The 20,401-nt window shown below is 47.4% G+C and overlaps 37 non-coding genes and 1 pseudogene across 37 annotated transcripts; all 38 read left to right on the forward strand.

Annotated features, from left to right (window-relative positions):
- Positions 1-139: 139 nt before the first annotated feature.
- LOC148961260 (U6 spliceosomal RNA) lies at positions 140-246 on the forward strand. Its single transcript, XR_016154328.1, has one exon. It is a non-coding gene; the product is annotated as a U6 spliceosomal RNA (small nuclear RNA).
- Positions 247-681: 435 nt separating this feature from the next.
- Positions 682-788, forward strand: LOC148961261 (U6 spliceosomal RNA). Its single transcript, XR_016154436.1, has one exon. It is a non-coding gene; the product is annotated as a U6 spliceosomal RNA (small nuclear RNA).
- A 435-nt stretch (positions 789-1,223) lies between these two features.
- LOC148961262 (U6 spliceosomal RNA) lies at positions 1,224-1,330 on the forward strand. Its single transcript, XR_016154450.1, has one exon. It is a non-coding gene; the product is annotated as a U6 spliceosomal RNA (small nuclear RNA).
- A 435-nt stretch (positions 1,331-1,765) lies between these two features.
- Positions 1,766-1,872, forward strand: LOC148961263 (U6 spliceosomal RNA). Its single transcript, XR_016154458.1, has one exon. It is a non-coding gene; the product is annotated as a U6 spliceosomal RNA (small nuclear RNA).
- Positions 1,873-2,307: 435 nt separating this feature from the next.
- Positions 2,308-2,414, forward strand: LOC148961264 (U6 spliceosomal RNA). The gene has a single exon (XR_016154468.1). It is a non-coding gene; the product is annotated as a U6 spliceosomal RNA (small nuclear RNA).
- Positions 2,415-2,849: 435 nt separating this feature from the next.
- LOC148961265 (U6 spliceosomal RNA) lies at positions 2,850-2,956 on the forward strand. Its single transcript, XR_016154334.1, has one exon. It is a non-coding gene; the product is annotated as a U6 spliceosomal RNA (small nuclear RNA).
- A 433-nt stretch (positions 2,957-3,389) lies between these two features.
- LOC148961266 (U6 spliceosomal RNA) lies at positions 3,390-3,496 on the forward strand. Its single transcript, XR_016154345.1, has one exon. It is a non-coding gene; the product is annotated as a U6 spliceosomal RNA (small nuclear RNA).
- A 435-nt stretch (positions 3,497-3,931) lies between these two features.
- Positions 3,932-4,038, forward strand: LOC148961267 (U6 spliceosomal RNA). The gene has a single exon (XR_016154356.1). It is a non-coding gene; the product is annotated as a U6 spliceosomal RNA (small nuclear RNA).
- Positions 4,039-4,473: 435 nt separating this feature from the next.
- LOC148961268 (U6 spliceosomal RNA) lies at positions 4,474-4,580 on the forward strand. Its single transcript, XR_016154368.1, has one exon. It is a non-coding gene; the product is annotated as a U6 spliceosomal RNA (small nuclear RNA).
- Positions 4,581-5,015: 435 nt separating this feature from the next.
- Positions 5,016-5,122, forward strand: LOC148961269 (U6 spliceosomal RNA). Its single transcript, XR_016154418.1, has one exon. It is a non-coding gene; the product is annotated as a U6 spliceosomal RNA (small nuclear RNA).
- A 433-nt stretch (positions 5,123-5,555) lies between these two features.
- On the forward strand, positions 5,556-5,662 carry LOC148961270 (U6 spliceosomal RNA). The gene has a single exon (XR_016154380.1). It is a non-coding gene; the product is annotated as a U6 spliceosomal RNA (small nuclear RNA).
- Positions 5,663-6,097: 435 nt separating this feature from the next.
- LOC148961271 (U6 spliceosomal RNA) lies at positions 6,098-6,204 on the forward strand. The gene has a single exon (XR_016154391.1). It is a non-coding gene; the product is annotated as a U6 spliceosomal RNA (small nuclear RNA).
- A 435-nt stretch (positions 6,205-6,639) lies between these two features.
- LOC148961272 (U6 spliceosomal RNA) lies at positions 6,640-6,746 on the forward strand. Its single transcript, XR_016154402.1, has one exon. It is a non-coding gene; the product is annotated as a U6 spliceosomal RNA (small nuclear RNA).
- A 435-nt stretch (positions 6,747-7,181) lies between these two features.
- On the forward strand, positions 7,182-7,288 carry LOC148961273 (U6 spliceosomal RNA). Its single transcript, XR_016154410.1, has one exon. It is a non-coding gene; the product is annotated as a U6 spliceosomal RNA (small nuclear RNA).
- A 435-nt stretch (positions 7,289-7,723) lies between these two features.
- Positions 7,724-7,830, forward strand: LOC148961274 (U6 spliceosomal RNA). The gene has a single exon (XR_016154420.1). It is a non-coding gene; the product is annotated as a U6 spliceosomal RNA (small nuclear RNA).
- Positions 7,831-8,265: 435 nt separating this feature from the next.
- LOC148961275 (U6 spliceosomal RNA) lies at positions 8,266-8,372 on the forward strand. The gene has a single exon (XR_016154430.1). It is a non-coding gene; the product is annotated as a U6 spliceosomal RNA (small nuclear RNA).
- Positions 8,373-8,807: 435 nt separating this feature from the next.
- Positions 8,808-8,914, forward strand: LOC148961276 (U6 spliceosomal RNA). Its single transcript, XR_016154419.1, has one exon. It is a non-coding gene; the product is annotated as a U6 spliceosomal RNA (small nuclear RNA).
- A 433-nt stretch (positions 8,915-9,347) lies between these two features.
- LOC148961277 (U6 spliceosomal RNA) lies at positions 9,348-9,454 on the forward strand. The gene has a single exon (XR_016154440.1). It is a non-coding gene; the product is annotated as a U6 spliceosomal RNA (small nuclear RNA).
- A 435-nt stretch (positions 9,455-9,889) lies between these two features.
- On the forward strand, positions 9,890-9,996 carry LOC148961278 (U6 spliceosomal RNA). The gene has a single exon (XR_016154441.1). It is a non-coding gene; the product is annotated as a U6 spliceosomal RNA (small nuclear RNA).
- A 435-nt stretch (positions 9,997-10,431) lies between these two features.
- On the forward strand, positions 10,432-10,538 carry LOC148961279 (U6 spliceosomal RNA). Its single transcript, XR_016154442.1, has one exon. It is a non-coding gene; the product is annotated as a U6 spliceosomal RNA (small nuclear RNA).
- A 435-nt stretch (positions 10,539-10,973) lies between these two features.
- Positions 10,974-11,080, forward strand: LOC148961280 (U6 spliceosomal RNA). The gene has a single exon (XR_016154443.1). It is a non-coding gene; the product is annotated as a U6 spliceosomal RNA (small nuclear RNA).
- A 435-nt stretch (positions 11,081-11,515) lies between these two features.
- Positions 11,516-11,622, forward strand: LOC148961281 (U6 spliceosomal RNA). Its single transcript, XR_016154444.1, has one exon. It is a non-coding gene; the product is annotated as a U6 spliceosomal RNA (small nuclear RNA).
- A 434-nt stretch (positions 11,623-12,056) lies between these two features.
- On the forward strand, positions 12,057-12,163 carry LOC148961282 (U6 spliceosomal RNA). The gene has a single exon (XR_016154445.1). It is a non-coding gene; the product is annotated as a U6 spliceosomal RNA (small nuclear RNA).
- A 433-nt stretch (positions 12,164-12,596) lies between these two features.
- Positions 12,597-12,703, forward strand: LOC148961283 (U6 spliceosomal RNA). The gene has a single exon (XR_016154446.1). It is a non-coding gene; the product is annotated as a U6 spliceosomal RNA (small nuclear RNA).
- Positions 12,704-13,138: 435 nt separating this feature from the next.
- On the forward strand, positions 13,139-13,245 carry LOC148961284 (U6 spliceosomal RNA). The gene has a single exon (XR_016154439.1). It is a non-coding gene; the product is annotated as a U6 spliceosomal RNA (small nuclear RNA).
- Positions 13,246-13,680: 435 nt separating this feature from the next.
- LOC148961285 (U6 spliceosomal RNA) lies at positions 13,681-13,787 on the forward strand. Its single transcript, XR_016154434.1, has one exon. It is a non-coding gene; the product is annotated as a U6 spliceosomal RNA (small nuclear RNA).
- Positions 13,788-14,220: 433 nt separating this feature from the next.
- On the forward strand, positions 14,221-14,327 carry LOC148961286 (U6 spliceosomal RNA). Its single transcript, XR_016154432.1, has one exon. It is a non-coding gene; the product is annotated as a U6 spliceosomal RNA (small nuclear RNA).
- Positions 14,328-14,762: 435 nt separating this feature from the next.
- Positions 14,763-14,869, forward strand: LOC148961287 (U6 spliceosomal RNA). The gene has a single exon (XR_016154412.1). It is a non-coding gene; the product is annotated as a U6 spliceosomal RNA (small nuclear RNA).
- Positions 14,870-15,304: 435 nt separating this feature from the next.
- Positions 15,305-15,411, forward strand: LOC148961288 (U6 spliceosomal RNA). The gene has a single exon (XR_016154447.1). It is a non-coding gene; the product is annotated as a U6 spliceosomal RNA (small nuclear RNA).
- A 435-nt stretch (positions 15,412-15,846) lies between these two features.
- Positions 15,847-15,953, forward strand: LOC148961289 (U6 spliceosomal RNA). Its single transcript, XR_016154448.1, has one exon. It is a non-coding gene; the product is annotated as a U6 spliceosomal RNA (small nuclear RNA).
- A 435-nt stretch (positions 15,954-16,388) lies between these two features.
- Positions 16,389-16,495, forward strand: LOC148961290 (U6 spliceosomal RNA). The gene has a single exon (XR_016154449.1). It is a non-coding gene; the product is annotated as a U6 spliceosomal RNA (small nuclear RNA).
- Positions 16,496-16,929: 434 nt separating this feature from the next.
- On the forward strand, positions 16,930-17,036 carry LOC148961291 (U6 spliceosomal RNA). Its single transcript, XR_016154451.1, has one exon. It is a non-coding gene; the product is annotated as a U6 spliceosomal RNA (small nuclear RNA).
- A 433-nt stretch (positions 17,037-17,469) lies between these two features.
- On the forward strand, positions 17,470-17,576 carry LOC148961292 (U6 spliceosomal RNA). The gene has a single exon (XR_016154452.1). It is a non-coding gene; the product is annotated as a U6 spliceosomal RNA (small nuclear RNA).
- Positions 17,577-18,011: 435 nt separating this feature from the next.
- Positions 18,012-18,118, forward strand: LOC148961293 (U6 spliceosomal RNA). The gene has a single exon (XR_016154453.1). It is a non-coding gene; the product is annotated as a U6 spliceosomal RNA (small nuclear RNA).
- A 435-nt stretch (positions 18,119-18,553) lies between these two features.
- On the forward strand, positions 18,554-18,660 carry LOC148961294 (U6 spliceosomal RNA). Its single transcript, XR_016154421.1, has one exon. It is a non-coding gene; the product is annotated as a U6 spliceosomal RNA (small nuclear RNA).
- Positions 18,661-19,093: 433 nt separating this feature from the next.
- LOC148961295 (U6 spliceosomal RNA) lies at positions 19,094-19,200 on the forward strand. Its single transcript, XR_016154454.1, has one exon. It is a non-coding gene; the product is annotated as a U6 spliceosomal RNA (small nuclear RNA).
- A 435-nt stretch (positions 19,201-19,635) lies between these two features.
- On the forward strand, positions 19,636-19,742 carry LOC148961296 (U6 spliceosomal RNA). The gene has a single exon (XR_016154455.1). It is a non-coding gene; the product is annotated as a U6 spliceosomal RNA (small nuclear RNA).
- A 435-nt stretch (positions 19,743-20,177) lies between these two features.
- Positions 20,178-20,275, forward strand: LOC148961297 (U6 spliceosomal RNA; annotated as a pseudogene).
- Positions 20,276-20,401: the final 126 nt, after the last annotated feature.

The raw sequence follows: 20,401 nt of genomic DNA on the forward strand, positions 1-20,401 counted from the left end.
TTCAGAGCTTGTAGTTTGGTACCATAGATAAGTCTACCCAACCCATTCTTTCAGTAGATGGCTCGCTTGCCCTACCACCTTGGTGATGGCTCGCTGGAACCCGAGGGGTACATATTCCTTGAGCGGGACAGTTGGCCTCGTGCTTGCTAAGGCAGCACATATACTAAAATTGGATCGATACAGAGAAGATTAGCATGGCCCCTGCGAAAGGATGACACGCAAATCCGTGAAGCGCTCCATATTTTTGGCAGCTGTGATCAAGCCTCCTTCACTGGAATTGATTCATACCTTCTTGCCACAACTTATTTTCATTCTTGATCTCTTGTGTCAAGAACTGGTGCATCTCCAATGTCTATAGGGCACTCTCAGTTTTCCAGCAAAGTGTGTCCACTCCCTTTCTTCAGCAGATGCCGACAGGGAACAGGGTTTGACCCCATAGGCGATATCTTTTCCCTTCAATGTTGTCAAGGTTGTCCGCATATTCCGGTTTTCTGCTTTCCGCCAACTCATTTCTTTCTCGAAAACCTGGAGGACACAGCCCATTCAGAGCTTGTAGTTTGGTACCATAGATAAGTCTACCCAACCCATTATTTCAGTAGATGGCTCGCTTGCACTACCACCTTGGTGATGGCTCGCTGGAACCCGAGGGGTACATATTCCTTGAGCGGGACAGTTGGCCTCGTGCTTGCTAAGGCAGCACATATACTAAAATTGGATCGATACAGAGAAGATTAGCATGGCCCCTGCGAAAGGATGACACGCAAATCCGTGAAGCGCTCCATATTTTTGGCAGCTGTGATCAAGCCTCCTTCACTGGAATTGATTCATACCTTCTTGCCACAACTTATTTTCATTCTTGATCTCTTGTGTCAAGAACTGGTGCATCTCCAATGTCTATAAGGCACTCTCAGTTTTCCAGCAAAGTGTGTCCACTCCCTTTCTTCAGCAGATGCAGACAGGGAACAGGGTTTGACCCCATAGGCGATATCTTTTCCCTTCAATGTTGTCAAGGTTGTCCGCATTATCCGGTTTTCTGCTTTCCACCAACTCATTTCTTCCTCGAAAACCTGGAGGACACAGCCCATTCAGAGCTTGTAGTTTGGTACCATAGATAAGTCTACCCAACCCATTCTTTCAGTAGATGGCTCGCTTGCCCTACCACCTTGGTGATGGCTCGCTGGAACCCGAGGGGTACATATTCCTTGAGCGGGACAGTTGGCCTCGTGCTTGCTAAGGCAGCACATATACTAAAATTGGATCGATACAGAGAAGATTAGCATGGCCCCTGCGAAAGGATGACACGCAAATCCGTGAAGCGCTCCATATTTTTGGCAGCTGTGATCAAGCCTCCTTCACTGGAATTGATTCATACCTTCTTGCCACAACTTATTTTCATTCTTGATCTCTTGTGTCAAGAACTGGTGCATCTCCAATGTCTATAGGGCACTCTCAGTTTTCCAGCAAAGTGTGTCCACTCCCCTTCTTCAGCAGATGCCGACAGGGAACAGGGTTTGACCCCATAGGCGATATCTTTTCCCTTCAATGTTGTCAAGGTTGTCCGCATTATCCGGTTTTCTGCTTTCCGCCAACTCATTTCTTTCTCGAAAACCTGGAGGACACAGCCCATTCAGAGCTTGTAGTTTGGTACCATAGATAAGTCTACCCAACCCATTCTTTCAGTAGATGGCTCGCTTGCCCTACCACCTTGGTGATGGCTCGCTGGAACCCGAGGGGTACATATTCCTTGAGCGGGACAGTTGGCCTCGTGCTTGCTAAGGCAGCACATATACTAAAATTGGATCGATACAGAGAAGATTAGCATGGCCCCTGCGAAAGGATGACACGCAAATCCGTGAAGCGCTCCATATTTTTGGCAGCTGTGATCAAGCCTCCTTCACTGGAATTGATTCATACCTTCTTGCCACAACTTATTTTCATTCTTGATCTCTTGTGTCAAGAACTGGTGCATCTCCAATGTCTATAGGGCACTCTCAGTTTTCCAGCAAAGTGTGTCCACTCCCCTTCTTCAGCAGATGCCGACAGGGAACAGGGTTTGACCCCATAGGCGATATCTTTTCCCTTCAATGTTGTCAAGGTTGTCCGCATTATCCGGTTTTCTGCTTTCCGCCAACTCATTTCTTTCTCGAAAACCTGGAGGACACAGCCCATTCAGAGCTTGTAGTTTGGTACCATAGATAAGTCTACCCAACCCATTCTTTCAGTAGATGGCTCGCTTGCCCTACCACCTTGGTGATGGCTCGCTGGAACCCGAGGGGTACATATTCCTTGAGCGGGACAGTTGGCCTCGTGCTTGCTAAGGCAGCACATATACTAAAATTGGATCGATACAGAGAAGATTAGCATGGCCCCTGCGAAAGGATGACACGCAAATCCGTGAAGCGCTCCATATTTTTGGCAGCTGTGATCAAGCCTCCTTCACTGGAATTGATTCATACCTTCTTGCCACAACTTATTTTCATTCTTGATCTCTTGTGTCAAGAACTGGTGCATCTCCAATGTCTATAAGGCACTCTCAGTTTTCCAGCAAAGTGTGTCCACTCCCTTTCTTCAGCAGATGCAGACAGGGAACAGGGTTTGACCCCATAGGCGATATCTTTTCCCTTCAATGTTGTCAAGGTTGTCCGCATTATCCGGTTTTCTGCTTTCCGCCAACTCATTTCTTCCTCGAAAACCTGGAGGACACAGCCCATTCAGAGCTTGTAGTTTGGTACCATAGATAAGTCTACCCAACCCATTCTTTCAGTAGATGGCTCGCTTGCCCTACCACCTTGGTGATGGCTCGCTGGAACCCGAGGGGTACATATTCCTTGAGCGGGACAGTTGGCCTCGTGCTTGCTAAGGCAGCACATATACTAAAATTGGATCGATACAGAGAAGATTAGCATGGCCCCTGCGAAAGGATGACACGCAAATCCGTGAAGCGCTCCATATTTTTGGCAGCTGTGATCAAGCCTCCTTCACTGGAATTGATTCATACCTTCTTGCCACAACTTATTTTCATTCTTGATCTCTTGTGTCAAGAACTGGTGCATCTCCAATGTCTATAGGGCACTCTCAGTTTTCCAGCAAAGTGTGTCCACTCCCTTTCTTCAGCAGATGCAGACAGGGAACAGGGTTTGACCCCATAGGCGATATCTTTTCCCTTCAATGTTGTCAAGGTTGTCCGCATTATCCGGTTTTCTGCTTTCCGCCAACTCATTTCTTTCTCAAACCTGGAGGACACAGCCCATTCAGAGCTTGTAGTTTGGTACCATAGATAAGTCTACCCAACCCATTCTTTCAGTAGATGGCTCGCTTGCCCTACCACCTTGGTGATGGCTCGCTGGAACCCGAGGGGTACATATTCCTTGAGCGGGACAGTTGGCCTCGTGCTTGCTAAGGCAGCACATATACTAAAATTGGATCGATACAGAGAAGATTAGCATGGCCCCTGCGAAAGGATGACACGCAAATCCGTGAAGCGCTCCATATTTTTGGCAGCTGTGATCAAGCCTCCTTCACTGGAATTGATTCATACCTTCTTGCCACAACTTATTTTCATTCTTGATCTCTTGTGTCAAGAACTGGTGCATCTCCAATGTCTATAGGGCACTCTCAGTTTTCCAGCAAAGTGTGTCCACTCCCTTTCTTCAGCAGATGCAGACAGGGAACAGGGTTTGACCCCATAGGCGATATCTTTTCCCTTCAATGTTGTCAAGGTTGTCCGCATTATCCGGTTTTCTGCTTTCCACCAACTCATTTCTTCCTCGAAAACCTGGAGGACACAGCCCATTCAGAGCTTGTAGTTTGGTACCATAGATAAGTCTACCCAACCCATTCTTTCAGTAGATGGCTCGCTTGCCCTACCACCTTGGTGATGGCTCGCTGGAACCCGAGGGGTACATATTCCTTGAGCGGGACAGTTGGCCTCGTGCTTGCTAAGGCAGCACATATACTAAAATTGGATCGATACAGAGAAGATTAGCATGGCCCCTGCGAAAGGATGACACGCAAATCCGTGAAGCGCTCCATATTTTTGGCAGCTGTGATCAAGCCTCCTTCACTGGAATTGATTCATACCTTCTTGCCACAACTTATTTTCATTCTTGATCTCTTGTGTCAAGAACTGGTGCATCTCCAATGTCTATAGGGCACTCTCAGTTTTCCAGCAAAGTGTGTCCACTCCCCTTCTTCAGCAGATGCCGACAGGGAACAGGGTTTGACCCCATAGGCGATATCTTTTCCCTTCAATGTTGTCAAGGTTGTCCGCATTATCCGGTTTTCTGCTTTCCGCCAACTCATTTCTTTCTCGAAAACCTGGAGGACACAGCCCATTCAGAGCTTGTAGTTTGGTACCATAGATAAGTCTACCCAACCCATTCTTTCAGTAGATGGCTCGCTTGCCCTACCACCTTGGTGATGGCTCGCTGGAACCCGAGGGGTACATATTCCTTGAGCGGGACAGTTGGCCTCGTGCTTGCTAAGGCAGCACATATACTAAAATTGGATCGATACAGAGAAGATTAGCATGGCCCCTGCGAAAGGATGACACGCAAATCCGTGAAGCGCTCCATATTTTTGGCAGCTGTGATCAAGCCTCCTTCACTGGAATTGATTCATACCTTCTTGCCACAACTTATTTTCATTCTTGATCTCTTGTGTCAAGAACTGGTGCATCTCCAATGTCTATAGGGCACTCTCAGTTTTCCAGCAAAGTGTGTCCACTCCCTTTCTTCAGCAGATGCAGACAGGGAACAGGGTTTGACCCCATAGGCGATATCTTTTCCCTTCAATGTTGTCAAGGTTGTCCGCATTATCCGGTTTTCTGCTTTCCACCAACTCATTTCTTCCTCGAAAACCTGGAGGACACAGCCCATTCAGAGCTTGTAGTTTGGTATCATAGATAAGTCTACCCAACCCATTCTTTCAGTAGATGGCTCGCTTGCCCTACCACCTTGGTGATGGCTCGCTGGAACCCGAGGGGTACATATTCCTTGAGCGGGACAGTTGGCCTCGTGCTTGCTAAGGCAGCACATATACTAAAATTGGATCGATACAGAGAAGATTAGCATGGCCCCTGCGAAAGGATGACACGCAAATCCGTGAAGCGCTCCATAGTTTTGGCAGCTGTGATCAAGCCTCCTTCACTGGAATTGATTCATACCTTCTTGCCACAACTTATTTTCATTCTTGATCTCTTGTGTCAAGAACTGGTGCATCTCCAATGTCTATAGGGCACTCTCAGTTTTCCAGCAAAGTGTGTCCACTCCCTTTCTTCAGCAGATGCAGACAGGGAACAGGGTTTGACCCCATAGGCGATATCTTTTCCCTTCAATGTTGTCAAGGTTGTCCGCATTATCCGGTTTTCTGCTTTCCGCCAACTCATTTCTTTCTCAAACCTGGAGGACACAGCCCATTCAGAGCTTGTAGTTTGGTACCATAGATAAGTCTACCCAACCCATTCTTTCAGTAGATGGCTCGCTTGCCCTACCACCTTGGTGATGGCTCGCTGGAACCCGAGGGGTACATATTCCTTGAGCGGGACAGTTGGCCTCGTGCTTGCTAAGGCAGCACATATACTAAAATTGGATCGATACAGAGAAGATTAGCATGGCCCCTGCGAAAGGATGACACGCAAATCCGTGAAGCGCTCCATATTTTTGGCAGCTGTGATCAAGCCTCCTTCACTGGAATTGATTCATACCTTCTTGCCACAACTTATTTTCATTCTTGATCTCTTGTGTCAAGAACTGGTGCATCTCCAATGTCTATAGGGCACTCTCAGTTTTCCAGCAAAGTGTGTCCACTCCCTTTCTTCAGCAGATGCAGACAGGGAACAGGGTTTGACCCCATAGGCGATATCTTTTCCCTTCAATGTTGTCAAGGTTGTCCGCATATTCCGGTTTTCTGCTTTCCGCCAACTCATTTCTTTCTCGAAAACCTGGAGGACACAGCCCATTCAGAGCTTGTAGTTTGGTACCATAGATAAGTCTACCCAACCCATTATTTCAGTAGATGGCTCGCTTGCACTACCACCTTGGTGATGGCTCGCTGGAACCCGAGGGGTACATATTCCTTGAGCGGGACAGTTGGCCTCGTGCTTGCTAAGGCAGCACATATACTAAAATTGGATCGATACAGAGAAGATTAGCATGGCCCCTGCGAAAGGATGACACGCAAATCCGTGAAGCGCTCCATATTTTTGGCAGCTGTGATCAAGCCTCCTTCACTGGAATTGATTCATACCTTCTTGCCACAACTTATTTTCATTCTTGATCTCTTGTGTCAAGAACTGGTGCATCTCCAATGTCTATAAGGCACTCTCAGTTTTCCAGCAAAGTGTGTCCACTCCCTTTCTTCAGCAGATGCAGACAGGGAACAGGGTTTGACCCCATAGGCGATATCTTTTCCCTTCAATGTTGTCAAGGTTGTCCGCATTATCCGGTTTTCTGCTTTCCACCAACTCATTTCTTCCTCGAAAACCTGGAGGACACAGCCCATTCAGAGCTTGTAGTTTGGTACCATAGATAAGTCTACCCAACCCATTCTTTCAGTAGATGGCTCGCTTGCCCTACCACCTTGGTGATGGCTCGCTGGAACCCGAGGGGTACATATTCCTTGAGCGGGACAGTTGGCCTCGTGCTTGCTAAGGCAGCACATATACTAAAATTGGATCGATACAGAGAAGATTAGCATGGCCCCTGCGAAAGGATGACACGCAAATCCGTGAAGCGCTCCATATTTTTGGCAGCTGTGATCAAGCCTCCTTCACTGGAATTGATTCATACCTTCTTGCCACAACTTATTTTCATTCTTGATCTCTTGTGTCAAGAACTGGTGCATCTCCAATGTCTATAGGGCACTCTCAGTTTTCCAGCAAAGTGTGTCCACTCCCTTTCTTCAGCAGATGCAGACAGGGAACAGGGTTTGACCCCATAGGCGATATCTTTTCCCTTCAATGTTGTCAAGGTTGTCCGCATTATCCGGTTTTCTGCTTTCCACCAACTCATTTCTTCCTCGAAAACCTGGAGGACACAGCCCATTCAGAGCTTGTAGTTTGGTACCATAGATAAGTCTACCCAACCCATTCTTTCAGTAGATGGCTCGCTTGCCCTACCACCTTGGTGATGGCTCGCTGGAACCCGAGGGGTACATATTCCTTGAGCGGGACAGTTGGCCTCGTGCTTGCTAAGGCAGCACATATACTAAAATTGGATCGATACAGAGAAGATTAGCATGGCCCCTGCGAAAGGATGACACGCAAATCCGTGAAGCGCTCCATATTTTTGGCAGCTGTGATCAAGCCTCCTTCACTGGAATTGATTCATACCTTCTTGCCACAACTTATTTTCATTCTTGATCTCTTGTGTCAAGAACTGGTGCATCTCCAATGTCTATAGGGCACTCTCAGTTTTCCAGCAAAGTGTGTCCACTCCCCTTCTTCAGCAGATGCCGACAGGGAACAGGGTTTGACCCCATAGGCGATATCTTTTCCCTTCAATGTTGTCAAGGTTGTCCGCATTATCCGGTTTTCTGCTTTCCGCCAACTCATTTCTTTCTCGAAAACCTGGAGGACACAGCCCATTCAGAGCTTGTAGTTTGGTACCATAGATAAGTCTACCCAACCCATTCTTTCAGTAGATGGCTCGCTTGCCCTACCACCTTGGTGATGGCTCGCTGGAACCCGAGGGGTACATATTCCTTGAGCGGGACAGTTGGCCTCGTGCTTGCTAAGGCAGCACATATACTAAAATTGGATCGATACAGAGAAGATTAGCATGGCCCCTGCGAAAGGATGACACGCAAATCCGTGAAGCGCTCCATATTTTTGGCAGCTGTGATCAAGCCTCCTTCACTGGAATTGATTCATACCTTCTTGCCACAACTTATTTTCATTCTTGATCTCTTGTGTCAAGAACTGGTGCATCTCCAATGTCTATAGGGCACTCTCAGTTTTCCAGCAAAGTGTGTCCACTCCCCTTCTTCAGCAGATGCCGACAGGGAACAGGGTTTGACCCCATAGGCGATATCTTTTCCCTTCAATGTTGTCAAGGTTGTCCGCATTATCCGGTTTTCTGCTTTCCGCCAACTCATTTCTTTCTCGAAAACCTGGAGGACACAGCCCATTCAGAGCTTGTAGTTTGGTACCATAGATAAGTCTACCCAACCCATTCTTTCAGTAGATGGCTCGCTTGCCCTACCACCTTGGTGATGGCTCGCTGGAACCCGAGGGGTACATATTCCTTGAGCGGGACAGTTGGCCTCGTGCTTGCTAAGGCAGCACATATACTAAAATTGGATCGATACAGAGAAGATTAGCATGGCCCCTGCGAAAGGATGACACGCAAATCCGTGAAGCGCTCCATATTTTTGGCAGCTGTGATCAAGCCTCCTTCACTGGAATTGATTCATACCTTCTTGCCACAACTTATTTTCATTCTTGATCTCTTGTGTCAAGAACTGGTGCATCTCCAATGTCTATAGGGCACTCTCAGTTTTCCAGCAAAGTGTGTCCACTCCCTTTCTTCAGCAGATGCAGACAGGGAACAGGGTTTGACCCCATAGGCGATATCTTTTCCCTTCAATGTTGTCAAGGTTGTCCGCATTATCCGGTTTTCTGCTTTCCACCAACTCATTTCTTCCTCGAAAACCTGGAGGACACAGCCCATTCAGAGCTTGTAGTTTGGTATCATAGATAAGTCTACCCAACCCATTCTTTCAGTAGATGGCTCGCTTGCCCTACCACCTTGGTGATGGCTCGCTGGAACCCGAGGGGTACATATTCCTTGAGCGGGACAGTTGGCCTCGTGCTTGCTAAGGCAGCACATATACTAAAATTGGATCGATACAGAGAAGATTAGCATGGCCCCTGCGAAAGGATGACACGCAAATCCGTGAAGCGCTCCATAGTTTTGGCAGCTGTGATCAAGCCTCCTTCACTGGAATTGATTCATACCTTCTTGCCACAACTTATTTTCATTCTTGATCTCTTGTGTCAAGAACTGGTGCATCTCCAATGTCTATAGGGCACTCTCAGTTTTCCAGCAAAGTGTGTCCACTCCCTTTCTTCAGCAGATGCAGACAGGGAACAGGGTTTGACCCCATAGGCGATATCTTTTCCCTTCAATGTTGTCAAGGTTGTCCGCATTATCCGGTTTTCTGCTTTCCGCCAACTCATTTCTTTCTCAAACCTGGAGGACACAGCCCATTCAGAGCTTGTAGTTTGGTACCATAGATAAGTCTACCCAACCCATTCTTTCAGTAGATGGCTCGCTTGCCCTACCACCTTGGTGATGGCTCGCTGGAACCCGAGGGGTACATATTCCTTGAGCGGGACAGTTGGCCTCGTGCTTGCTAAGGCAGCACATATACTAAAATTGGATCGATACAGAGAAGATTAGCATGGCCCCTGCGAAAGGATGACACGCAAATCCGTGAAGCGCTCCATATTTTTGGCAGCTGTGATCAAGCCTCCTTCACTGGAATTGATTCATACCTTCTTGCCACAACTTATTTTCATTCTTGATCTCTTGTGTCAAGAACTGGTGCATCTCCAATGTCTATAGGGCACTCTCAGTTTTCCAGCAAAGTGTGTCCACTCCCTTTCTTCAGCAGATGCAGACAGGGAACAGGGTTTGACCCCATAGGCGATATCTTTTCCCTTCAATGTTGTCAAGGTTGTCCGCATATTCCGGTTTTCTGCTTTCCGCCAACTCATTTCTTTCTCGAAAACCTGGAGGACACAGCCCATTCAGAGCTTGTAGTTTGGTACCATAGATAAGTCTACCCAACCCATTATTTCAGTAGATGGCTCGCTTGCACTACCACCTTGGTGATGGCTCGCTGGAACCCGAGGGGTACATATTCCTTGAGCGGGACAGTTGGCCTCGTGCTTGCTAAGGCAGCACATATACTAAAATTGGATCGATACAGAGAAGATTAGCATGGCCCCTGCGAAAGGATGACACGCAAATCCGTGAAGCGCTCCATATTTTTGGCAGCTGTGATCAAGCCTCCTTCACTGGAATTGATTCATACCTTCTTGCCACAACTTATTTTCATTCTTGATCTCTTGTGTCAAGAACTGGTGCATCTCCAATGTCTATAAGGCACTCTCAGTTTTCCAGCAAAGTGTGTCCACTCCCTTTCTTCAGCAGATGCAGACAGGGAACAGGGTTTGACCCCATAGGCGATATCTTTTCCCTTCAATGTTGTCAAGGTTGTCCGCATTATCCGGTTTTCTGCTTTCCACCAACTCATTTCTTCCTCGAAAACCTGGAGGACACAGCCCATTCAGAGCTTGTAGTTTGGTACCATAGATAAGTCTACCCAACCCATTCTTTCAGTAGATGGCTCGCTTGCCCTACCACCTTGGTGATGGCTCGCTGGAACCCGAGGGGTACATATTCCTTGAGCGGGACAGTTGGCCTCGTGCTTGCTAAGGCAGCACATATACTAAAATTGGATCGATACAGAGAAGATTAGCATGGCCCCTGCGAAAGGATGACACGCAAATCCGTGAAGCGCTCCATATTTTTGGCAGCTGTGATCAAGCCTCCTTCACTGGAATTGATTCATACCTTCTTGCCACAACTTATTTTCATTCTTGATCTCTTGTGTCAAGAACTGGTGCATCTCCAATGTCTATAGGGCACTCTCAGTTTTCCAGCAAAGTGTGTCCACTCCCTTTCTTCAGCAGATGCAGACAGGGAACAGGGTTTGACCCCATAGGCGATATCTTTTCCCTTCAATGTTGTCAAGGTTGTCCGCATTATCCGGTTTTCTGCTTTCCACCAACTCATTTCTTCCTCGAAAACCTGGAGGACACAGCCCATTCAGAGCTTGTAGTTTGGTACCATAGATAAGTCTACCCAACCCATTCTTTCAGTAGATGGCTCGCTTGCCCTACCACCTTGGTGATGGCTCGCTGGAACCCGAGGGGTACATATTCCTTGAGCGGGACAGTTGGCCTCGTGCTTGCTAAGGCAGCACATATACTAAAATTGGATCGATACAGAGAAGATTAGCATGGCCCCTGCGAAAGGATGACACGCAAATCCGTGAAGCGCTCCATATTTTTGGCAGCTGTGATCAAGCCTCCTTCACTGGAATTGATTCATACCTTCTTGCCACAACTTATTTTCATTCTTGATCTCTTGTGTCAAGAACTGGTGCATCTCCAATGTCTATAGGGCACTCTCAGTTTTCCAGCAAAGTGTGTCCACTCCCCTTCTTCAGCAGATGCCGACAGGGAACAGGGTTTGACCCCATAGGCGATATCTTTTCCCTTCAATGTTGTCAAGGTTGTCCGCATTATCCGGTTTTCTGCTTTCCGCCAACTCATTTCTTTCTCGAAAACCTGGAGGACACAGCCCATTCAGAGCTTGTAGTTTGGTACCATAGATAAGTCTACCCAACCCATTCTTTCAGTAGATGGCTCGCTTGCCCTACCACCTTGGTGATGGCTCGCTGGAACCCGAGGGGTACATATTCCTTGAGCGGGACAGTTGGCCTCGTGCTTGCTAAGGCAGCACATATACTAAAATTGGATCGATACAGAGAAGATTAGCATGGCCCCTGCGAAAGGATGACACGCAAATCCGTGAAGCGCTCCATATTTTTGGCAGCTGTGATCAAGCCTCCTTCACTGGACTTGATTCATACCTTTCTACCACTATTTAGTTTCATTCTTGATCTCTTGTGTCAAGAACTGGTGCATCTCCAATGTCTATAGGGCACTCTCAGTTTTCTAGCATAGTGTGTCCACTCCCTTTCTCAGCAGATGCCGACAGGGAACAGGGTTTGACCCCATAGGCGATATCTTTTCCCTTCAATGTTGTCAAGGTTGTCCGCATTATCCGGTTTTCTGCTTTCCGCCAACTCATTTATTTCTCGAAAACCTGGAGGACACGGCGCATTCAGAGCTTGTAGTTTGGTACCATAGATAAGTCTACCCAACCCATTCTTTCAGTAGTTGGCTCGCTTGCCCTACCACCTTGGTGATGGCTCGCTGGAACCCGAGGGGTACATATTCATTGAGCGGGACAGTTGGCCTCGTGCTTGCTAAGGCAGCACATATACTAAAATTGGATCGATACAGAGAAGATTAGCATGGCCCCTGCGAAAGGATGACACGCAAATCCGTGAAGCGCTCCATATTTTTGGCAGCTGTGATCAAGCCTCCTTCACTGGAATTGATTCATACCTTCTTGCCACAACGTATTTTCATTCTTGATCTCTTGTGTCAAGAACTGGTGCATCTCCAATGTCTATAGGGCACTCTCAGTTTTCCAGCAAAGTGTGTCCACTCCCTTTCTCAGCAGATGCCGACAGGGAACCGGGTTTGACCCCATAGGCGATATCTTTTCCCTTCAATGTTGTAAAGGTTGTCCGCATTATCCGGTTTTCTGCTTTCTCTAACTCATTTATTTCTCGAAAACCTGGAGGACACAGCGCATTCAGAGCTTGTAGTTTGGTACCATAGATAAGTCTACCCAACCCATTCTTTCAGTAGATGGCTCGCTTGCCCTACCACCTTGGTGATGGCTCGCTGGAACCCGAGGGGTACATATTCCTTGAGCGGGACAGTTGGCCTCGTGCTTGCTAAGGCAGCACATATACTAAAATTGGATCGATACAGAGAAGATTAGCATGGCCCCTGCGAAAGGATGACACGCAAATCCGTGAAGCGCTCCATATTTTTGGCAGCTGTGATCAAGCCTCCTTCACTGGAATTGATTCATACCTTCTTGCCACAACTTATTTTCATTCTTGATCTCTTGTGTCAAGAACTGGTGCATCTCCAATGTCTATAGGGCACTCTCAGTTTTCCAGCAAAGTGTGTCCACTCCCCTTCTTCAGCAGATGCCGACAGGGAACAGGGTTTGACCCCATAGGCGATATCTTTTCCCTTCAATGTTGTCAAGGTTGTCCGCATTATCCGGTTTTCTGCTTTCCGCCAACTCATTTCTTTCTCGAAAACCTGGAGGACACAGCCCATTCAGAGCTTGTAGTTTGGTACCATAGATAAGTCTACCCAACCCATTCTTTCAGTAGATGGCTCGCTTGCCCTACCACCTTGGTGATGGCTCGCTGGAACCCGAGGGGTACATATTCCTTGAGCGGGACAGTTGGCCTCGTGCTTGCTAAGGCAGCACATATACTAAAATTGGATCGATACAGAGAAGATTCGCATGGCCCCTGCGAAAGGATGACACGCAAATCCGTGAAGCGCTCCATATTTTTGGCAGCTGTGATCAAGCCTCCTTCACTGGAATTGATTCATACCTTCTTGCCACAACTTATTTTCATTCTTGATCTCTTGTGTCAAGAACTGGTGCATCTCCAATGTCTATAGGGCACTCTCAGTTTTCCAGCAAAGTGTGTCCACTCCCTTTCTTCAGCAGATGCAGACAGGGAACAGGGTTTGACCCCATAGGCGATATCTTTTCCCTTCAATGTTGTCAAGGTTGTCCGCATTATCCGGTTTTCTGCTTTCCACCAACTCATTTCTTCCTCGAAAACCTGGAGGACACAGCCCATTCAGAGCTTGTAGTTTGGTATCATAGATAAGTCTACCCAACCCATTCTTTCAGTAGATGGCTCGCTTGCCCTACCACCTTGGTGATGGCTCGCTGGAACCCGAGGGGTACATATTCCTTGAGCGGGACAGTTGGCCTCGTGCTTGCTAAGGCAGCACATATACTAAAATTGGATCGATACAGAGAAGATTAGCATGGCCCCTGCGAAAGGATGACACGCAAATCTGTGAAGCGCTCCATAGTTTTGGCAGCTGTGATCAAGCCTCCTTCACTGGAATTGATTCATACCTTCTTGCCACAACTTATTTTCATTCTTGATCTCTTGTGTCAAGAACTGGTGCATCTCCAATGTCTATAGGGCACTCTCAGTTTTCCAGCAAAGTGTGTCCACTCCCTTTCTTCAGCAGATGCAGACAGGGAACAGGGTTTGACCCCATAGGCGATATCTTTTCCCTTCAATGTTGTCAAGGTTGTCCGCATTATCCGGTTTTCTGCTTTCCGCCAACTCATTTCTTTCTCAAACCTGGAGGACACAGCCCATTCAGAGCTTGTAGTTTGGTACCATAGATAAGTCTACCCAACCCATTCTTTCAGTAGATGGCTCGCTTGCCCTACCACCTTGGTGATGGCTCGCTGGAACCCGAGGGGTACATATTCCTTGAGCGGGACAGTTGGCCTCGTGCTTGCTAAGGCAGCACATATACTAAAATTGGATCGGTACAGAGAAGATTAGCATGGCCCCTGCGAAAGGATGACACGCAAATCCGTGAAGCGCTCCATATTTTTGGCAGCTGTGATCAAGCCTCCTTCACTGGAATTGATTCATACCTTCTTGCCACAACTTATTTTCATTCTTGATCTCTTGTGTCAAGAACTGGTGCATCTCCAATGTCTATAGGGCACTCTCAGTTTTCCAGCAAAGTGTGTCCACTCCCTTTCTTCAGCAGATGCAGACAGGGAACAGGGTTTGACCCCATAGGCGATATCTTTTCCCTTCAATGTTGTCAAGGTTGTCCGCATATTCCGGTTTTCTGCTTTCCGCCAACTCATTTCTTTCTCGAAAACCTGGAGGACACAGCCCATTCAGAGCTTGTAGTTTGGTACCATAGATAAGTCTACCCAACCCATTATTTCAGTAGATGGCTCGCTTGCACTACCACCTTGGTGATGGCTCGCTGGAACCCGAGGGGTACATATTCCTTGAGCGGGACAGTTGGCCTCGTGCTTGCTAAGGCAGCACATATACTAAAATTGGATCGATACAGAGAAGATTAGCATGGCCCCTGCGAAAGGATGACACGCAAATCAGTGAAGCGCTCCATATTTTTGGCAGCTGTGATCAAGCCTCCTTCACTGGAATTGATTCATACCTTCTTGCCACAACTTATTTTCATTCTTGATCTCTTGTGTCAAGAACTGGTGCATCTCCAATGTCTATAAGGCACTCTCAGTTTTCCAGCAAAGTGTGTCCACTCCCTTTCTTCAGCAGATGCAGACAGGGAACAGGGTTTGACCCCATAGGCGATATCTTTTCCCTTCAATGTTGTCAAGGTTGTCCGCATTATCCGGTTTTCTGCTTTCCACCAACTCATTTCTTCCTCGAAAACCTGGAGGACACAGCCCATTCAGAGCTTGTAGTTTGGTACCATAGATAAGTCTACCCAACCCATTCTTTCAGTAGATGGCTCGCTTGCCCTACCACCTTGGTGATGGCTCGCTGGAACCCGAGGGGTACATATTCCTTGAGCGGGACAGTTGGCCTCGTGCTTGCTAAGGCAGCACATATACTAAAATTGGATCGATACAGAGAAGATTAGCATGGCCCCTGCGAAAGGATGACACGCAAATCCGTGAAGCGCTCCATATTTTTGGCAGCTGTGATCAAGCCTCCTTCACTGGAATTGATTCATACCTTCTTGCCACAACTTATTTTCATTCTTGATCTCTTGTGTCAAGAACTGGTGCATCTCCAATGTCTATAGGGCACTCTCAGTTTTCCAGCAAAGTGTGTCCACTCCCCTTCTTCAGCAGATGCCGACAGGGAACAGGGTTTGACCCCATAGGCGATATCTTTTCCCTTCAATGTTGTCAAGGTTGTCCGCATTATCCGGTTTTCTGCTTTCCGCCAACTCATTTCTTTCTCGAAAACCTGGAGGACACAGCCCATTCAGAGCTTGTAGTTTGGTACCATAGATAAGTCTACCCAACCCATTCTTTCAGTAGATGGCTCGCTTGCCCTACCACCTTGGTGATGGCTCGCTGGAACCCGAGGGGTACATATTCCTTGAGCGGGACAGTTGGCCTTGTGCTTGCTAAGGCAGCACATATACTAAAATTGGATCGATACAGAGAAGATTAGCATGGCCCCTGCGAAAGGATGACACGCAAATCCGTGAAGCGCTCCATATTTTTGGCAGCTGTGATCAAGCCTCCTTCACTGGAATTGATTCATACCTTCTTGCCACAACTTATTTTCATTCTTGATCTCTTGTGTCAAGAACTGGTGCATCTCCAATGTCTATAGGGCACTCTCAGTTTTCCAGCAAAGTGTGTCCACTCCCCTTCTTCAGCAGATGCCGACAGGGAACAGGGTTTGACCCCATAGGCGATATCTTTTCCCTTCAATGTTGTCAAGGTTGTCCGCATTATCCGGTTTTCTGCTTTCCGCCAACTCATTTCTTTCTCGAAAACCTGGAGGACACAGCCCATTCAGAGCTTGTAGTTTGGTACCATAGATAAGTCTACCCAACCCATTCTTTCAGTAGATGGCTCGCTTGCCCTACCACCTTGGTGATGGCTCGCTGGAACCCGAGGGGTACATATTCCTTGAGCGGGACAGTTGGCCTCGTGCTTGCTAAGGCAGCACATATACTAAAATTGGATCGATACAGAGAAGATTAGCATGGCCCCTGCGAAAGGATGACACGCAAATCCGTGAAGCGCTCCATATTTTTGGCAGCTGTGATCAAGCCTCCTTCACTGGAATTGATTCATACCTTTCTACCACTATTTAGTTTCATTCTTGATCTCTTGTGTCAAGAACTGGTGCATCTCCAATGTCTATAGGGCACTCTCAGTTTTCTAGCATAGTGTGTCCACTCCCTTTCTCAGCAGATGCCGACAGGGAACAGGGTTTGACCCCATAGGCGATATCTTTTCCCTTCAATGTTGTCAAGGTTGTCCGCATTATCCGGTTTTCTGCTTTCCGCCAACTCATTTATTTCTCGAAAACCTGGAGGACACGGCGCATTCAGAGCTTGTAGTTTGGTACCATAGATAAGTCTACCCAACCCATTCTTTCAGTAGTTGGCTCGCTTGCCCTACCACCTTGGTGATGGCTCGCTGGAACCCGAGGGGTACATATTCATTGAGCGGGACAGTTGGCCTCGTGCTTGCTAAGGCAGCACATATACTAAAATTGGATCGATACAGAGAAGATTAGCATGGCCCCTGCGAAAGGATGACACGCAAATCCGTGAAGCGCTCCATATTTTTGGCAGCTGTGATCAAGCCTCCTTCACTGGAATTGATTCATACCTTCTTGCCACAACGTATTTTCATTCTTGATCTCTTGTGTCAAGAACTGGTGCATCTCCAATGTCTATAGGGCACTCTCAGTTTTCCAGCAAAGTGTGTCCACTCCCTTTCTCAGCAGATGCCGACAGGGAACCGGGTTTGACCCCATAGGCGATATCTTTTCCCTTCAATGTTGTAAAGGTTGTCCGCATTATCCGGTTTTCTGCTTTCTCTAACTCATTTATTTCTCGAAAACCTGGAGGACACAGCGCATTCAGAGCTTGTAGTTTGGTACCATAGATAAGTCTACCCAACCCATTCTTTCAGTAGATGGCTCGCTTGCCCTACCACCTTGGTGATGGCTCGCTGGAACCCGAGGGGTACATATTCCTTGAGCGGGACAGTTGGCCTCGTGCTTGCTAAGGCAGCACATATACTAAAATTGGATCGATACAGAGAAGATTAGCATGGCCCCTGCGAAAGGATGACACGCAAATCCGTGAAGCGCTCCATATTTTTGGCAGCTGTGATCAAGCCTCCTTCACTGGAATTGATTCATACCTTCTTGCCACAACTTATTTTCATTCTTGATCTCTTGTGTCAAGAACTGGTGCATCTCCAATGTCTATAGGGCACTCTCAGTTTTCCAGCAAAGTGTGTCCACTCCCCTTCTTCAGCAGATGCCGACAGGGAACAGGGTTTGACCCCATAGGCGATATCTTTTCCCTTCAATGTTGTCAAGGTTGTCCGCATTATCCGGTTTTCTGCTTTCCGCCAACTCATTTCTTTCTCGAAAACCTGGAGGACACAGCCCATTCAGAGCTTGTAGTTTGGTACCATAGATAAGTCTACCCAACCCATTCTTTCAGTAGATGGCTCGCTTGCCCTACCACCTTGGTGATGGCTCGCTGGAACCCGAGGGGTACATATTCCTTGAGCGGGACAGTTGGCCTCGTGCTTGCTAAGGCAGCACATATACTAAAATTGGATCGATACAGAGAAGATTAGCATGGCCCCTGCGAAAGGATGACACGCAAATCCGTGAAGCGCTCCATATTTTTGGCAGCTGTGATCAAGCCTCCTTCACTGGAATTGATTCATACCTTCTTGCCACAACTTATTTTCATTCTTGATCTCTTGTGTCAAGAACTGGTGCATCTCCAATGTCTATAGGGCACTCTCAGTTTTCCAGCAAAGTGTGTCCACTCCCTTTCTTCAGCAGATGCAGACAGGGAACAGGGTTTGACCCCATAGGCGATATCTTTTCCCTTCAATGTTGTCAAGGTTGTCCGCATTATCCGGTTTTCTGCTTTCCACCAACTCATTTCTTCCTCGAAAACCTGGAGGACACAGCCCATTCAGAGCTTGTAGTTTGGTATCATAGATAAGTCTACCCAACCCATTCTTTCAGTAGATGGCTCGCTTGCCCTACCACCTTGGTGATGGCTCGCTGGAACCCGAGGGGTACATATTCCTTGAGCGGGACAGTTGGCCTCGTGCTTGCTAAGGCAGCACATATACTAAAATTGGATCGATACAGAGAAGATTAGCATGGCCCCTGCGAAAGGATGACACGCAAATCCGTGAAGCGCTCCATAGTTTTGGCAGCTGTGATCAAGCCTCCTTCACTGGAATTGATTCATACCTTCTTGCCACAACTTATTTTCATTCTTGATCTCTTGTGTCAAGAACTGGTGCATCTCCAATGTCTATAGGGCACTCTCAGTTTTCCAGCAAAGTGTGTCCACTCCCTTTCTTCAGCAGATGCAGACAGGGAACAGGGTTTGACCCCATAGGCGATATCTTTTCCCTTCAATGTTGTCAAGGTTGTCCGCATTATCCGGTTTTCTGCTTTCCGCCAACTCATTTCTTTCTCAAACCTGGAGGACACAGCCCATTCAGAGCTTGTAGTTTGGTACCATAGATAAGTCTACCCAACCCATTCTTTCAGTAGATGGCTCGCTTGCCCTACCACCTTGGTGATGGCTCGCTGGAACCCGAGGGGTACATATTCCTTGAGCGGGACAGTTGGCCTCGTGCTTGCTAAGGCAGCACATATACTAAAATTGGATCGATACAGAGAAGATTAGCATGGCCCCTGCGAAAGGATGACACGCAAATCCGTGAAGCGCTCCATATTTTTGGCAGCTGTGATCAAGCCTCCTTCACTGGAATTGATTCATACCTTCTTGCCACAACTTATTTTCATTCTTGATCTCTTGTGTCAAGAACTGGTGCATCTCCAATGTCTATAGGGCACTCTCAGTTTTCCAGCAAAGTGTGTCCACTCCCTTTCTTCAGCAGATGCAGACAGGGAACAGGGTTTGACCCCATAGGCGATATCTTTTCCCTTCAATGTTGTCAAGGTTGTCCGCATATTCCGGTTTTCTGCTTTCCGCCAACTCATTTCTTTCTCGAAAACCTGGAGGACACAGCCCATTCAGAGCTTGTAGTTTGGTACCATAGATAAGTCTACCCAACCCATTATTTCAGTAGATGGCTCGCTTGCACTACCACCTTGGTGATGGCTCGCTGGAACCCGAGGGGTACATATTCCTTGAGCGGGACAGTTGGCCTCGTGCTTGCTAAGGCAGCACATATACTAAAATTGGATCGATACAGAGAAGATTAGCATGGCCCCTGCGAAAGGATGACACGCAAATCCGTGAAGCGCTCCATATTTTTGGCAGCTGTGATCAAGCCTCCTTCACTGGAATTGATTCATACCTTCTTGCCACAACTTATTTTCATTCTTGATCTCTTGTGTCAAGAACTGGTGCATCTCCAATGTCTATAAGGCACTCTCAGTTTTCCAGCAAAGTGTGTCCACTCCCTTTCTTCAGCAGATGCAGACAGGGAACAGGGTTTGACCCCATAGGCGATATCTTTTCCCTTCAATGTTGTCAAGGTTGTCCGCATTATCCGGTTTTCTGCTTTCCACCAACTCATTTCTTCCTCGAAAACCTGGAGGACACAGCCCATTCAGAGCTTGTAGTTTGGTACCATAGATAAGTCTACCCAACCCATTCTTTCAGTAGATGGCTCGCTTGCCCTACCACCTTGGTGATGGCTCGCTGGAACCCGAGGGGTACATATTCCTTGAGCGGGACAGTTGGCCTCGTGCTTGCTAAGGCAGCACATATACTAAAATTGGATCGATACAGAGAAGATTAGCATGGCCCCTGCGAAAAGCTTCCCCATCATTTTTCTCTGTTTGTGCGCAGGCGCATTAGCGCCTTCGCGCATGCCCAGTCGCACAAACGAGGTACAAACGAGACCATCAAAACGCAGGATCGAATCCCGCCCGAAGCACAAATATCAAACATTAATTTTTTACATATATC

The sequence above is a fragment of the Pimephales promelas genome, unplaced genomic scaffold (assembly GCF_988280905.1).
Source record: "Pimephales promelas unplaced genomic scaffold, fPimPro1.hap1.1 HAP1_SCAFFOLD_65, whole genome shotgun sequence".
NCBI lineage: Eukaryota > Metazoa > Chordata > Actinopteri > Cypriniformes > Leuciscidae > Pimephales > Pimephales promelas.